This window comes from Salmo trutta, chromosome 5 (assembly GCF_901001165.1).
Source record: "Salmo trutta chromosome 5, fSalTru1.1, whole genome shotgun sequence".
In the NCBI taxonomy this organism is placed as follows: Eukaryota; Metazoa; Chordata; class Actinopteri; order Salmoniformes; family Salmonidae; genus Salmo; species Salmo trutta.
Genome location: NC_042961.1, coordinates 39,185,840 through 39,203,727, shown reverse-complemented (window position 1 = coordinate 39,203,727; position 17,888 = coordinate 39,185,840).

Here is a 17,888-nt window from a genome sequence, read left to right as displayed (position 1 = left end):
AAAGGGGGTGAATACCTATGCATGCACGACTTTTCCGTTTGTAATTCTTTTTTAATTTTTTGAAACAAGTAATTTTTTTCATTTCACTTCACCAATTTGGACTATTTTGTGTATGTCCATTACATGAAATCCAAATAAAAATCTATTTAAATTACAGGTTGTAATGCAACAAAATAGGAAAAACGCCAAAGGGTATGAATACTTTTGCAAGGCACTGTATCGCAGAGTTGGCGCAACGACTGCCCTCGCAGAATTACTTGGTCGCTTGAGTGTCCGCTTTGTTTTGCAGCGGAATAACTCTCCGGACAATTTGACGGCGTGATACGGAGGATGGGCCTCACAGAACTAACTGCCTTCAGGTGTTCTTGTTCACCGCTCATCTTTACCGGTTAAAAGCAGTGAAGAGAAAGTGATGGTTTTCTTTACGTTTCTATATGCTCTCTGTGTTCAGTTGTCTGCAACTTTACAACCTTACTGCCTCCATTGTAAAGAGCAATACAATATGATTATGCTCCATTGGCCTGTAACGGGCCCCCATGTGTGTGTGTGTGTGTGTGTGTGTTTGTGACTCAGTAGCCTCGTCGATAAATCAAAAACGGGAAGCTCATCGCAGAAAAATAGTTAGTGGTTGGGACCCGGTGTAAATCAGTGATGCTTCGCAACATGCCAAACCAATCAAATGCCTTGCTTTGGCGGAGCTCCAATAGTGCTCACTAGATTAGTGTCTTAGGTACAACAGTGCGTGAGGGTGGCTGGGAAATCTATTTTGTGTATACAGCCCACTTCTGGCAAAACAGAATTCCCTTTTTCCTACAGCGTTTCTTCAATTTTTTGCAATGTTGCAAGCCAGCATACGGAACAAAATGTGTCCTTCCCGGTCTGAAAACAGTGACGAACATAACACCAAACGAACATGTGGGGGTAGTGTTCTTGAAATGCTCCCAGCGGACCATTCAAACCGTTTTTGCAATACAAAATGATCCAGACGCCAAAGTAGGCATGACAGCAACATGATTTTGGAGGTATGGCAATGCAAGACCAGTGACTTCCTGTTTGGGGTTGTCTCTTGTTGTGTCCTCGCTGTCGAAAGCCTGATAGCTGAAGCAGGGTTAGGAGTTAGGAGCTTTGACTCCAGACTAACATTGATGAGACGATGGCATCAGTTCAACAGCTTCTCTGTGTGTGACAGAAAATGTTGGAGTTGTAAATTGGATAGTAGTGATAAAGGTGTGTGTGTTTGCATGCGTGTGTTTCTCCATTGACCGTCCCACGCGGTCTCTCTTCAGAACCTCCGGGCGACAAAAACACAGATGGGCGATAGCAAATACACTCGGGCTTCACCATGGCAACCATGAACCATAATGCCACAAAGGTCCCTTTGCTAATGGCATGTCATATGCTCTACAAAGGCCAGTTTCGAAGTGCAATTAGTACATTATAGTGGTCATTGTTTTGTTGATTGGGGTTTTCAAGGTTCCCCATTTATGTAGATTCACATTCTCCTTACCTCAACAGATGTACACAGACATGGTCACTACAGACACTGACCAAGAATTGAAATTACCGCGCTTTAACAATTAACAGCACATACCTTAAAGTAAATTGAACTCAAGCAAAGCAAACCAACATGAATTCTTCTCTCTATGGTGTAGGAGGCAGACTGGCATTGTTGCTGCTGCTTGGCAGGGCGGGGCTGTTCCCTGGATAGCTTATAATTCCCTCAGTGGATGTGGTCCTGCATTGATTGGAGATGGACGGAAGGAGAGAGGGATTGGTGAGAGAGAAATAAAGGAGGGAATTTCATTATATACAATAAACGGATACCCAGATACCAATATGTCTAGTGGGAAAGAAAAATAATCAAGCAATCATTTTTGGCAATGTGTGTGTGTGTGTGTGTGTGTGTGTGTGTGTGTGTCTGTGTGTGTGTGTGTGTGCGCGCTCATCTGTTTGTCTGGAATAATCTCTTGTTCAATCAAATGCGAGGATCTAGCATTAGCACTCTGCCCCGCCCCGCTCTCCCTCTCTCATCTAGCCACAAACATCCCTCGTACCTCCAGCTCAGCAGAGGGATGCTAACGTCTATTGACAGAGACAGGGGAAAAAGAGAGAGAGGCAGAGAAAGAGAGAGGGAAGAAAGGGTAAAGAAAAGGTAAGAAGAATCAACATGCAGACAGACAGAAAACAGATGAAGATATGAGGAAGAGAATGAGAGCGAGAAAGAGTGTGAGCCGTTGGGCGGGGAGGGTCTCCCGCTCTTTTTACTCCCTGTCTGCTTCGGGGGAGGGGGTTGGGGGGACTGGTGGAGGCTGCCAGGATGTGTGGTTTACGAGAGGTCTCGAAGTATAATAAAGACCATCAATCTCTCTGCTCCATAGAGTACCCGGTGACCGAGCCCATCATAACAGCCTATCGCTGAGGGAAGTGGGACAGTGTTGTTTTTAAAGTGCTGCTTCATCAGCTGGCTTTGTTCTCCAACTCTGTGATTATGGACACAAAAAGCTGTGCTGCTGCACGTTGATAAGTGATACCTGAATCATATTTGGCAGCTCACTAGCTCATTAGCTAAATATGTCATGGTTACGGGGTATCAATGGGACTGTGAATAATACACAGCAGAGATTGGGTTCAATTTCACCTCAATACATTTTCCCATTAAGAATGAAAAGGCTACCTCTGAATCCTGGCTTTCAAGTCATTTGAATTGAGCAGTGTTTTTTTCCCCCCATACTATTTATATTCATGTGAATTTAGATCAGCAGAGATTGACCCCATCTAAAGTGGACACACTACGGTGGTCCAAGCGTTGACAGAGGCTGCATCCCAAATGACACAGTATTTTGACCCAGGGCCCATGGGGTCAAAACAAGTGCACTATATAGGGAATAGGGTGCCATTTTGAACTCAGCCAGAGAATGACATCCATAAAGCGACGCTTGTGTGCCGTAGCTACTAGCAAGGCTAAATATGAAAGTGATTACATTGACCTCTAATGAGCGCTTCGCTTTCCTCCTGACTATGATGCTGACAGTGTGACCAGTCAGCCAAGCGTTAATTATGGATGAGGGGGGATCTATCCACTAGTAATGCCTGGGGAACCAGCGGTGCTGCTCCAGATCGATTTAGGTTCTCTGGTTCAGGTGACGTTTGGGGTTTTGGACCGAAGCTACTGGGAGGTACTGGTCAAAATGCTGAGGACTGTAAGAGTGCTGGGACCTGTTTGTGTCCTTGAACGCGAACACGATTTAGTTGAGATGAGTTGGTTCCCCTCTTATGAAGCATAAATGAAGCTCTCACGAAGCTGTTTTCAGAGGGTTGGTAGTGTGTTTTGTGTGTGCGCACATGTCTGTGTGCGTGGGTGCATGTTTATTTTCTGTGAATGTTCATGTGTGTGTGCATATGTGTGTGTGCCTTTGTGTGTGCGGGGGGGTTAATGTGTAACGTTAATGTTTGTGTATTGTTCTCTCTCGCTCTATCTCTCCCTCTCTCTTTCTCTCTCTCTCTGTGGGTGGTTTAACCCAGAAGCAGTATTTTCTTTGACCTCTGCTCCTCATATATCGTCACTGTGGCAGGTTAATTTGGTAACCACTGTTTGCATCTTTCTCTCTCTCTTCTCTCCCTCTCTCTCTCTCTCTAGCTATTTCTATCCTCCTTTGTTCTCATACCCTCTCTCCCTCACATTCTCTCTTTCTTTGTTTCCCTCTCTCTCTCTCTGTAATTCCATTATCACTCCCCATCCGTTTCCCTGTTGCTACTTCTGCATTGCTTTATTTCTCTCTGTCGTGTTACCACTCCCTTTCTCAATCTGTCTCTCTCTCTCTCTCTCCCTCCCTCCCTCTCTCTCTCTCCCTCTCTCTCTCATTATCTTCCGACCCTCTCTAGCTACTCCTCCATCTTTTCTTCATGTGGTTATGCCTCTGTTTTGAACTCGTGTCTCCAGTCTCTCCGTCCTGTTCCCATGGCAAGTTTACTCTCGTCACGTTCCAGATAGTTCCATCAAGAGTAGTCATACGCTCCTCAGGAGGGAAGACTTGAGACAAGGATCCTGTCATAACTTACACTGGTTGGAAGGATATGAAGAGTTTCTTTCCAAAACGCTATATATCCATTTTCAGAAATGTTGGTAAATTAGCTTTTATTGTTTTCCGAAATTATAAAGGTATTTGGTGGGTTTTTTCACTATCTCATCCAACTTGATCTCTTTATTTCACTTCGGAGTTTGCCATATTTAGCTGATTTTTGACCCATTAATTCTGCGTGGTTACAGGGTTAAAACACAAACAACTCTCAATGGGTTAAGTTTAGGTTTTAATTACGAGGGGTTAAGGTTAGGGTTAGGCTTAAAACAAAATAATAAAAAATAATGTGCCGTTTCCAAAGTATCATCAAGTACTCTTCCTGCTTGCTAAAGAATTGTGAACTGCGTGGCGCAGTGATCTAAGCAGTGCTAAAATAAACACGTTTTCATACGCATCTAAAATCTATAAATACAATTCCTGAGGAAAAAACACAAATGTGAAAAATTGGTCAAAAATTGGAAGAGTTTGCTTAATGTTGTTGCTTCAACCTCTGACCGACAGCATACACACACACACACACACACACACACACACACACACACACACACACACACACACACACACACACACACCTCCTCAGGACATCACTACAGCACAATTACATCTTGAAATAGTAATGTGTGTGTGTGTGTGTGTGTGTGTGTGTGGCTTAAAATCCTAATCCTGAAAGCACATACAATCCCATTTAGGGTTGTCACGATACCACAATACCTGATTGTCCTTGGCAAAAAGGAAAACACAAAGCAGACTAAACTCTTTGGTCCTTTAAAAAAACCTACTATCTGTCAAATATTGTGTGCTAAGAAACATGAGATTCTGGGTGACAACATAAGGCTGCTTGTTTCCAACATTAGGACTGTTTTCCTCAGGAAATTTAGTCCGCTTCCTGTTTTGTTTCCTTGCCACGATACATCCGAGTATGGTGACAACCCTAATCCCGTTAACTCGACCAGATCTAAGTGTGCGGGTGTAATTTCAGCTGAATAGCCGTGTGTAAGTGGGTTTTCTTATTTTCTTGCCCCTCATTTCCTGGTAAATAAAGTATGCCTTTATGGGACTGAGTACTCTGGAGGAGCTCCCAATAGAACAGAACAAGGCAGGCGAAATTAGACTGCAATCAAAGCCCAACTCACTGGGTTGTAACTCACCCTTATGTGTGGGTGTATACATCCAAAATGACTTACAGTGCCGGGCTGTGTGAGTGTGTGTGTGTGGTTTTTTTTCTCTGTGTGTGCCCTAAAGCGTATCACCCAGGTTTTATCCGCTGTGCCCTGGCCATTATTGAGATATATGGCGGCACCACTGTGAAAAACGGCATAGAGATATGCACAAGAGTGCCATCATACAGTAACTCAATTCAGGTTCCCCCACTCCCCGTTATGTGATGGGCCAATACGGATTTTGTTGGATGCATTGAGCGCTCTCTCTCTCTCTGTCTATATTCTCTCACTGAGCTGCATGGGTATTCATACAATTTATGGAGATTGTTTTCCAGAGTGGGATTCCATTCTCCTGAATGATTCGGATGCTTTCCTTTTTCCATATTAAATGAGCAACAATCTCCTCAGAGCCTTTGCAAAACACTCGGGGTCCTTACAGATCTAGGATCAGCTAACCTTACCCAATATTCAGACCTTATTTATAAGATCAGTGTTTAGACAAACCTCCATCCAGACATTCAATGGGAAAAATGAAAGACGGATGAAATAAATCCTAATTGTTTCATCTTCAAATAGATGAAATGAACCATAATTTGTTCTTCTGAAAACAGAACCATTAGGCGGTCTGCTGTTTGCCATTTCTCCTCGGGCTTGTAACACACAGTTGGACAACACACAGTGTGTGTGTGTGTGTGTGTGTGTGTGTGTGTGTGTGTGTGTGTGTGTGTGTGTGTGTGTGTGTGTGTGTGTGTGTGTGTGAGAGTGTGCCTCTTTCTCCCTTTCCAGTTCATATTATTCCATTACAGAACATCCTCAGGGCTACTACTGCACAGATGCATTCACAGACTCGAGTAGAAGCAGAAGATGTACTTATGGTATAGATCTCGTAGACCTATATTTAATGAAATTCCAAGGCCACTGTTTTGATCGATCCCTACATACCTTGTGGAGGGATTTAGTGTGGGTCATAAAGCTGGTCTGGCCTGTTGATATGGCACCAGGTCATATATCCATCCTGTCCCTCTCATTACTCCACAGAAAACATTACTGGAGCCTCTCCAGTGTTCCTTGGAAAATTTGAAATCCCGGCTCGGATTATGGACGTGGCGTAGTTAAAATGAGTGCATGTCAGGGGAGAGGTGAGGTGGGGTGGGGTGTATGGTAGGGGAGAGGTAAGGTTGGGTGTATGGCAGGGGAGAGGTACGGTTGGGTGTATGGCAGGAGAGAGGTGAGGTGAGGTGGGGTGTATGGTAGGGGTGAGGTGGGGTGTATGGCGGGGAGAGGTGAGGTAGGGTGTATGGTAGGGGAGAGGTGAGGTGGGGTGTATGGCAGGGGAGAGGTAAGGTGGGGTGTATGGCAGGGGAGAGGTGAGGTGGGGTGTATGGTAGGGGAGAGGTAAGGTTGGGTGTATGGCAGGGGAGAGGTGAGGTGGGGTGTATGGCAGGGGAGAGGTAAGGTTGGGTTTATGGCAGGGGAGAGGTAAGGTTGGGTGTATGGCAGGAGAGAGGTGAGGTGGGGTGTATGGTAGGGGTGAGGTGGGGTGTATGGCAGGGGAGAGGTGAGGTGGGGTGTATGGCAGGGGAGAGGTAAGGTTGGGTGTATGGTAGGGGAGAGATGAGGTTGGGTTATGGCAGGGGAGAGGTGAGGTGGGGTGTATGGCAGGGGAGAGGTGAGGTGGGGTGTATTGCAGGGGGGGAGGGGGGTGAGGTGGGGTGGGGTGTATGGCAGGGGAGAGGTGAGGTGCATGTCAGGAGAGAGGTGAGGTGGGGTGGGGTGTATGGTAGGGGAGAGGTAAGGTGGGGTGTATGGCAGGAGAGAGGTGAGGTGAGAAGGGGTGTATGGTAGGGGTGAGGTGGGGTGTATGGCAGGGGAGAGGTGAGGTGGGGTGTATGGTAGGGGAGAGGTAAGGTTGGGTGTATGGCAGGGGAGAGGTGAGGTGGGGTGTATGGTAGGGGAGAGGTAAGGTTGGGTGTATGGCAGGGGAGAGGTAAGGTTGGGTGTATGGCAGGAGAGGTGAGGTGAGGTGGGGTGTATGGTAGGGGTGAGGTGGGGTGTATGGTAGGGGAGAGGTGAGGTGGGGTGTATGGCAGGGGAGAGGTGAGGTGGGGTGTATGGCAGGGGAGAGGTAAGGTTGGGTGTATGGTAGGGGAGAGGTGGGGTGTATGGTAGGGGAGAGGTGGGGTGTATGGCGGGGTGAGGTGGGGTGTATGGTAGGGGTGAGGTGGGGTGTATGGCAGGGGAGAGGTGAGGTGGGGTGTATGGCAGGGGAGAGGTAAGGTTGGGTGTATGGTAGGGGAGAGGTGAGGTGGGGTGTATGGCAGGGGAGAGGTAAGGTTGGGTTATGGCAGGGGAGAGGTGAGGTGGGGTGTATGGCAGGGGAGAGGTGAGGTGGGGTGTATGGCAGGGGAGAGGTGGGGTGTATGGCGGGGTGAGGTGGGGTGTATGGTAGGGGTGAGGTGGGGTGTATGGCAGGGGAGAGGTGAGGTGGGGTGTATGGCAGGGGAGAGATAAGGTTGGGTGTATGGTAGTGGAGAGGTGAGGTGGGGTGTATGGCAGGGGAGAGGTAAGGTTGGGTTATGGTAGGGGAGAGGTAAGTGGGGGGTATGGCAGGGGAGAGGTGAGGTGGGGTGTATGGCAGGGGAGAGCAGGGGAGAGGTGAGGTGGGGTGTATGGCAGGGGAGAGGTGAGGTGGGGTGTATGGCAGGGGAGAGGTGTGGTGGAGTGTATGGCAGGGGAGAGGTGAGGTGGGGTGGGGTGGGGTGTATGGCAGGGGAGAGGTAAAGTAAGTCTGAATTGACTTCCTCAGAAAACAAACCTTTTTCATTGGCTGTTTCATTCAACAGCTATTGAGTAAAAAGCAAATACTTGCGCTACAATTAAAGGGATATTGGGTGTTGAGATTGTTAATACAATACTATTGAGTGACAAAAGTTTAGTGGGCTACACTGACAATGTACTTTTTTTTTTTTTTTATGAAATGAAATACCATTTATGTGTATGAACCTGTGAAGGATATTTATGAATAGGTAGCTTGATTTGACTGGGGGACTTGATTGGAGTTGTGACTGATTTGGACAATATTGTGTAAAATGAATATTTATTGATTATAAGTCAGTTTGGGTGAATTATCACTAGGGCTTGATGTAGGCCTATGCTGTATGGGCTAAACTGTGTTAGAGGTGGGACGGAAAGCATAAAGAACAAAAGAAAGACAGGGTAGAGACATGGAGGTGGGGATGGGTAGGAGTGTGTGGTGTCAGGAAGGGGGGGATGAATTTTAGCTCAGTCAAGTTGAAGAAGATGTAAAGAAAGAGTGGAAGAGGGTAGGAGAGGAGTAAGGGAGGTGGTCTTCATTTTCAGCGGAGCGTTGACATCAGTAGCTAGCAGCCTCCGCCCCAAATCAGGTCGTACACCCACTGTTTGATCTGTCGACAAGGAGAGAGCACAGCCAGGGTAGACTGAGAGCACGTTTAACACACGCACTTTTCCACGCCCGTAGTGAATTTGTGTTGTTCTCTCTTTCTCTCACGCTCTGTTTCTATTTCGACACACATCTCTGTCTCTGTTCTGGCACAGCGCTATAGTTTTCACTCTCTCTTCTTCCCTAATCGGCAGAGGGGCATTCAGACGATGACGACGAGGCCTCCAACCAGCCAAAGATGCGTTCGTACTCACACGCTCACGGTTCACGCCGGTGTCTTCACTGTCATTTTAAGGTCAACTACCTCTGATATGTCACAGGGTCCGTCTCTCTCGATCTTCCTCTTTCTCTCTCTCTCCCTCTGTCTTCCCCCACTGACTGCCTATTAGTACACAGATGGCCTTGGTGACATTTTACCCTGCTTATCTCCTCCTGCTCATCTCCCAGTTCTTCCCAGTAATGCTTTAACATGTGATGCTCAGAGCAGCTCTCAGCTGAGATGGAGACATTTTGTTAAATCGTTTCTCCTTCTGTGAGGATAGAATGTGAGAATATGATTGACAGCTGTGAGAACATATGGCTGCTCAGTACTGTGAAACGGGGGAGGGATTGATAACTTTTCATCCAATGGGGGGAACGCGTTGACGTCCTTAGGGCTGACAGAGTTCCGATCTGACCAATAGCAACAGTTACCCAGCATGTTGCAGTTCTCACACATGGGCACCCCGCTAACAAACCATCTGTCCAATCAGAAAGGACTTAATCACTCATGCCTGTTCAAGTTCTGTTTTTTTATTAAATGTCATATTGGGATTGAACTGACATTCCTTATAACAGTCTGATAGCCCTCACTGAGAGAATCTGATGTTTGTGATTGCCTTGCATGTTGAGGAAATGGACGGAGGAGACATTGACAATCACACGCGTTCCACCCCAACACCAATCACAGTGGGTCTACTTACAGCCGCTTGAGCCCTGCTTGTTCCTGGTTGCATTGTGCCTGGTTGCATTGTGCCTGGTTGCACTGTGCCTGGTTGCATTGTGCCTGGTTGCACTGTGCCTGGTTGCACTGTGCCTGGTTGCATTGTTCCTGGTTGCACTCTGCCTGGTTGCATTGTTCCTGGTTGCACTGTGCCTGGTTGCACTCATGCTGTTCAGTGAACTATGTACATTGTGTAAGCAGCACTTAGGCCTGACTCAGTAGGAGTGATGATCTATAATCAGATCCCCCCTATTCATACATTAAAATCTAAAAGGCAAAGCTGGTCCCAGATCAGCACTCCTACTCTGAGAAGCTTTATGAATATGGGCCCTGTGCTCCACCGTGGCAGTATCAGTCAGTGCTAGGGATTACCATGGGTATCCGGGATCCCCTCTTCACACCCCCAAACAAATGACAAGACCAGGGACATTTTGTATTTCTTCCCCAATGCCAGCACTAATGCAGGCCCTTTATAACATGTGCAGCATCAGATTAGCAACATATATAATAGGACATTTTCCAAACAGGTTATCATGGAAGCCTTTATCCTAGTGTATTTACTTCACACAAAGTACCCAGTAAATTCAAAAAGCTCATGGATAAATGACACATTTTACATTTACATTTTAGTCATTTAGCAGACACTCTTATCCAGAGCGACTGCATACATTTCATTTCATTATTATTTTTTAAAAAAAATTTGCGCTGGCCCCCTTGGGAATTGAACCCACAACCCCGGCGTTGCAAACACCATGCTCTACCAACTGAGCTACAGTTAATAAACACTACAGGAAACCCCTACAGTAGGCCTTTAGCCTATAAAAGAATGTGTGCCTCTTTGAGCTGTCATTGTGAATCTTCAGACAGGCACAAATTTGATAGGCCTACAGTGCATTCGGGAAGTATTCAGACCCATTGACTTCTTCCACATTTTGTTACGTTACAGCCTTATTCTAAAATTGATTTAAAACGTTTTTTATCCTCATCAATCTATACATAATACCCCAAAATGACAAAGCAATAACAGGCTTTTAGAAATTTTTGCAAATAAATAAAAAATGGAAATATCACATTTACATAAGTATTCAGACGCTTTGTTGAAGCACCTTTGACAGCGATTACGGCCTCGAGTCTTCTTGGGTATGACTCTACAAGCTTGGCACGCCTGTATTTGGGGAGTTTCTCCCATTTTTCTCTGCAGATCCTCTCAATCTCTGTCAGGTTGGATGGGGAGCGTCGCTGCACAGCTATTTTCAGGTCCCTCCAGAGATGTTTGATCAGGTTCAAGTCCGGGCTCTGGCTGATTCAGAGACTTGTCCCGAAGCCAATCCTGTGTTGTTTTGGCTGTGTGCTAAGGCTCGTTGTCCTGTTGTAAGGTGAACCTTCGCCCTAGTCTGAGGTCCTGAGCACTATGGAGCAGGTTTTCATCAAGGATCTCTCTGTACTTTGCTCCGTTCATCTCTCCCTCAATCCTATCTAGTCTCCCAAACCCTGCCGCTGAAAAACATCCCCCCCAGCATGATGCTGCTACCACCATGCTTCACCGTAGGGATGGTGCCAGGTTTCCTCCAGATGTAACGCTTGGCATTCAGTCCAAAGAGTTCAAACTTTGTTTCATTAGACCAGACAATCTTGTTTCTCATGGTCTGAGAGTCCATTAGGTGCCTTTTGGCAAACTCCAAGTGGGCTGTCATGTGCCTTTTACTGAGGAGTGGCTTCCGTCTGGCCACTACCATAAAGGCCTGATTGGTGGAGTGCTGAAGAGACGGTTGTTCTTCTGGAAGGTTCTCCCATCTCCACAGAGGAACTTTGTTAGAGCTCTGTTAGAGTGACCATCGGGTTCTTGGTCACCTTCCTGACCAAGGCTCTTCTCTCCCGATTGCTCAGTTTGGCCGGGCGGCCAGCTCTAGAAAGAGTCTTAGTGGTTACAAACTTCTTCCATTTAAGTATTATGGAGGCCACTGTGTCCTTGGTGACCTTCAATGCTGCAGACATTTTTTGGTTTCCTTTCCCAGATCTGTGCCTCGACACAATCCTGTCTCAGAGCTTTAACGGACAATTCCTTCGACCTCATGGCTTGGTTTTCCTCTGCCATGCACTGTCAACTGTGGAACCTTATATAGACATGTGTGTGCCTTTTCAAATCATGTCCAAACAATTGAATTTACCACAGGTGGACTCCAATCAAGTTGTAGAAACATCTCAAGGGTGATCAATGGAAACAGGATGCACCTGAGCTCAATTACAAGCCTTATAGCAAAGGGTCTGAATACCTATGTAAATAAGGTATTTATGTTTTTTATATTTAACAAATCTGCAAAAATATCAGAAAATCTGTTTTTGCTTTGTCCTTATGGGGTATTGTGTGTAGATTTAATGAGGATTTTCATTTGTAACGTAACAGGCTGTAACGTAACAAAATGTGGAAAAAGTCAAAGGATCTGAATACTTTCCGAATGCACTGTATGCACAATTCACTACATAGGCATCTCTGTCACAGACATGAAGTCTGTTACCAATTATATCTTCTCCTGTCCCAGAGCCTAGGCTATTTTCCAATCGTCCTAATCCTACTGAAACCCAAAATCCTGACTCCTGTCACATGACAATTCCTAGCTTTATTCTGTAATCCATAGGTTGCATTATCAAAGCAAGTCCCTCGCCTATGCTTGTTAAAATACTGCAATATTATATTCCCGCCCCACTTCTCTGCACTGTCTCGTACATGCTGCCCATATGAGAGCTTTGGTAGAGAATGTGATCAACAAACGGTATGAGAGTAAATATTTGTATTTTTCTAACAGAGTTGGTCCACGTTAAGATATCTTGATATTTAAACTATTTTCACTCTTCATCTCCCCATTATTCATGAGCTGATCTGCTGTCTGCATAATCATCAACAAAATGTTGCCAAATATAGGAGATATTGTGTCATTTGTTGAAGGAGGTTATCTAGCAAGCTTAGCAACTTTGGTCAGTTGATTTTTGTTTGTTACAAAGTTTGAATGATTGGTCAACACTACTCGGAGTGTGCTCTGTGTGTCCTGAGTGCGCTGTGTCGAGATTGCCTACTGCTGAAATGCGCTGGCGATCAAAGATAGCTACTCTATCATTACCAAATATCAGTTTAATTTGCTCTGAATTGTTTACATAGTGGCACAGCCAAGCCGACAAGGTGACGCAGAGCCCCTGTTATTTGGGGAGAACCCAACCCTGGCATAGTGACTATGTCCTGGTTTTAAACACTTTAAATGGGAACTTTTCCCAGCATTTCCCGGGATTGAAACTTGGTAGATTGTTGGGGAAATATGAATCCATAGTCAGTGGCTATGACCTTCATAATGACCAAAGGCTGGACTCCCTGTGGAGTGGCTTTCATTTCCTGTCCTCCATGCCTTTAGAACAGCTTGGCTTAGTGTGACTTCCTCAATGAATAACCTTTATGTAGAGCCCTTTATAGAAGCCTACTAGGAATAGGCGACAGATCATCGGAAGCTATGCATTGCTAGAAAGGTCTAAATAGGACAGAGGGGCACTCCGAGATATGTGGCCTACTAGAATGGCATCAAAATCTATTCTATTATGTTTGATTTATTTTCTGTTGTTTTCTATTGCATTCTATTCTATTCCAATAGAGTCAGCTCCACTATATACACAAAAGTATGTGGACACCCCTTCAAATTAGTGGATTCGGCTATTTCAGCCACACCCATTGCTGACAGGTGTATAAAATCGAGCACACAGCCATGCAATCTCCATAGACAAAAATTGGCAGTAGAATGGCCTTACTGAAGAGCTCAGTGACTTTCAACGTGGCACCGTCATAGGATACCAAATTCGGCCACACAAGCTCACAGAACAGGACCGGAATTGTGCTGAATTGCATAGCATCCTTGGTTGCAACACTCACTATCGAGTTCCAAACTGCCTCTGGAAGCAACATCAGCACAATAACTGTTTGTCAGGAGCTTCATGAAATTAGTTTTTATGGCCGAGCAGCCGCACACAAGCCTAAGATTACCATGCGCAATGCCAAGTGTCGGCTGGAGTGGTGTAAAGCTCGCCGCCATTGGATTCTGGAGCAGTGGAAACGCATTCTCTGGAATTCTCTTAGTTACAGGGATGGGAAATCTTAACGCTACAGCATACAATGACATTCTAGACGATTCTGTGCTTCCAATTTTGTGGCAGCAGTTTGGGGAAGGCCCTTTCCTGTTTCAGCATGACAATGCCCCTGTGCACAAAGCAAGGTCCATACAGAAGTGGTTCGTCAAGATCGTTGTGGAAGAACTTGACTGGCCTGCACAGAGCCCTGATCTCACTAATGCTCTTGTGGCTGAATGGAAGCAAGTGCCTGCATCAATGTTCCAACATCTAGTGGAAAGCCTTCCCAGAAGAGTAGAGGCTGTTGTAGCAGCAAAGGGGGTACGAACTCCACATTAATGCCCATGATTTTGGAATGAGATGTGTCCACCAACTTTTGTCATGTAGTGTATATTGTATTATATTAAAAATCAATATGTCCCCACTTCCTCTTTGTGAGGTGCTGTTGTTGTGCTGAGTGTCTGTCGGAGGCTGCTCTCCCATGTCATTCCCCTGTGGTTGTCCCAGTGCAGTGTGAAGGTGTTATTCTGTACAGTCAAAGATGTGAGCCGCTGTTTTCAAAGGCCATTAGCCTGTCAGGGGGGGGGAGGAAGGCTCAGCTAGGGACAACAAGCACTGCTGTACAGAGTGGAGAGACACCGCTTTGTGTTGAGGTCCGTGTGAAGCTCTGTGTGATGTCCCGGCCAATCTCTCTCCTGTGTAGCAGGGTGGAAAGAGGATCACAGATGTGTCTGTGCTTTCGGTTGTGTGTGTGTGTGTGTGTGTGTGTGGGTATAGCATCTTTCTCTCTCTCACTCTCTCTCTCTCTCTCCTCCCCCCATCTCGATGCAGAGTAAGTGTGTTTCTTTTCTTTTCATCTCTCCACTCTGATCCTCCTTGACATTATTAAGGACTGATGATGAGTGCAGTGGTGTAAAGTACTTAAAGTAATAATACTTTAAAGAACTACTTAAGTAGTTTTGTGGGGTATCTGGACTTTACTATTTATATTTTTGACAACTTTTACTTTTACTTCACTACATTCCTAAAGAAAATAATGTACTTGTTACGCCATACATTTCCCCTGACACCCAAAAGTACTCGTTACATTTTGAAAGCTTAGCAGGACAGGAAAATTGTCAAATTCACACACTTATCAAGATAACATCCCTGGTGATCCCTACTGCCTCTTATCTGGCGGACTCACTGAACCCAAATGCTTTGTTAGTAAATTATGTCTAAAAGTTGGAGCGTGCCCCTGGCTATTAATTATTCTTTAAAAAAATGTTTTATTAAAAAGGAAACTGTGTCTTCTAGTTTTCTTTATGTATGGATTGTGAAATGATATTTACTTTTACTTTTGATACTTAAGTATATAGCAATTACATTTTCTTTTGATACTTAAGTATATTTAAAACCGAATACTTTTGGAATTACTCAAGTAACATTTTACTCAGTCACTTTTACTTTCATCATTTTCAATTAAGGTATCTTTACTTTTACTCAAGTATGACATTGTTGTAGATCACCCGCCACCCCTCGGTCTGACGGGCAGTGTTACGCCCCCACCATGTGTCACCATGCAGGGCTTCACATCCGGCTGTGTCCTTCTGGGCTGGAGCCTCTCTCCAGGGCTGTCTGTCTGACTTTAGTCTATCCACAGGACACAATCAGCCTGCTTTCGCTCTCTTTCTGTCTTTCCTCCTCATTCTCTCCCGATCCCTTTTTTTCAGCTTTCCATCTATCACTTCATCTCTCTTTCTTTTTCTGACCCCCGCCCCCTCTCTCGCCTTTCTTCTCCATCTATCACTGGCCCCCTACCTCCATCCCTACCTCCTCTCTGTCTCTCTCTACAGAAACAGGCGTGAAGCTGTAATAGCTCCCTCACCACACTGAGGGACCCTAATCCTGTTACCTAGCACACGCAGATACCCAGAGCCTATTTTCCATACACCCCCTGTTCACCATCTAGCGCCAGGCATCGCCAGGCCCACCTTTTGTCTCCCTAATCTGATTGGTGTGCTTTCCTCGTATCCCTACACACCCCTCTGGAATCCCAGAGGAGTGTGTTCTGGTTTGTGGTCAACGACACAAGTGAACGGCCGATTTAACTCGTAACTAATTGGTTACGGTGGCGTACGCTAGAACAAAGGCCTCTTTTGTGGGGTTTGCAGATTTGACTTGTTCACCACGGGGAATTAGGCAGAGCAACAGTGGAACTGCTCTGCCATGCTGTGCTCATGTATTGCCAGAGCAATATGATTTATTCTACTTGTGTGTATGTCATTGGGATTTATCGCTCCATATATACTTGTGGCAAGAGATAGTAGTCCTCCAACACAATATAATGACCCTCGCACCCGGATACAATGACAACCCCTTCCATTGAGTCCTATTATTCTTCTCTATCTCTGAGGTCCGTCGTTGCTGTAAGCATTGTGTTATTCACAGATACACAGTGTGAGCATGTAGGTTAGAAGAGTCCCTATGGATTCATGGGGAACATGATTTTGCACTAAAGGAGCCCGATGTCAGACAGAGCCCAGGGGAGTCATGTGACCAGAAGGCAGTCACACGTACAGTAAAATGTCCCAGGGTCCTTAGCGAGGGGCCGCCCTGGTGGTAAGGTGGAGACTGCTGGCGCTGGACCTAGGGACCCCGACACTCGGTGAGGCGAGAGTGGGTGTGTGTGTCAGGGGTTAAAAGCTGAGGAAGTATCTGGGTGCTGGCGATAAAAGGTCCTTGCCAGGCCTGACAGTAGTTGAACAGAGGCTCTGTTGAAGAAGTGGCGGTTTAAATGCGTGATGTTTCACCCCGCAACGAGGAAAAGGCTGTTCATTCACTGACACATAAAGACTTTTCTATGATGTAAGAAGTCGGTTCCTTTGCTCTTTTTCGCTCTTTCTCTGTCCGTCTCGATCTCTCCCTTATTAATGACGGCGGGAAAAGGGGGGTAAAGAGAGAAAAGGCGAGAGAAATCGAGGAAGACAAAGCTACAGTGTCAACTCTGTCTTGGAGACCAACAGTATGTTGGTAGATGTTAGAGACCCATGTACTGCAGATATTTGGGTTGGTACCCGCGAGTATATTTCCATTAGTTCTCTACTGTGAAGGATCCAGAATGGTTTCTCTAACACAAATACAACTATAGTACCACTACTCCGTGTGCTGCCCACAAAACCCACTGTAAATACTGACCCTTTTTTGACGATGGCGATGCTGAAGCGATCTTCTATCTCAACACTTGGCTGTCATCTTCATCTCCTCCCTGCCTCTTCATCAAATGACTTCTGGCCTCCTGTCACATCAACGACTTGCAGACATTGCCTTGGGAACGCCCCATCCCCCACATCCATACAGCCGCCTTCACCTGCTATATTATAGCCTTCCATTTGCCATGAAGCCAATTTTGCTTTCAGCCCTCTTTCTTTTGATTTTGCTTCAGCCCTCTTTCTAAAGTGCAAGGGTGGAGGGGTGTAGGAGAGGGAAAGGGGGTACCAAGGAAAGAGGGGGGGCAGAAATCCAAATATGGTAATCAAATCTTCACGTAATGAGCCTATGTTCCCCCTCCTTCACCTCTCCCCCGTTCCTCACCCCCACCCTCCCCTCCTCACCCCCAGTGCCTCTGAGCTGATAAATAACAGCCTCCCCCTCCAATTCACCACCCCCATCGGCTCTATCCATAATTCATGCCCCCCATGGAGGTTTGAGTGTGTGTGTGTGTGTGTGTTTATCACCGGGGCTTGCTATTGGTGTCTGACAAGCAGTGACGAGAGAAGAGGAACGGGTCCGGGCCAGCAAATGTCAGAGCAGCACCACGGGGCCCGTCGTTACCCTCGTTCCACAGAGGTGTAAATATTTATGGCATTGCCATGCCGACCGGCACATCACGTCCCTAACCTTTCACAGAGGTGACAGTATGGACGGAGGACTTCAATTACATTTATGTAAAGCACTCTAGTATAGAAATAGAAAGATAACATTATTATATGGATTTTGCTGTAGAGGGGAGGGAGTGCACTATTTTGCCCCTTTTTGTTACTATTTCCGGACATTTTCTCAATACGTCCCTCCAACTTCATTGTAACAAGTGTGTTGTCCATGTAGTTTCATTGAAAGATGTCAGTTAGGATTGATTGGATGATCGTGACGTCCGTCTCTCG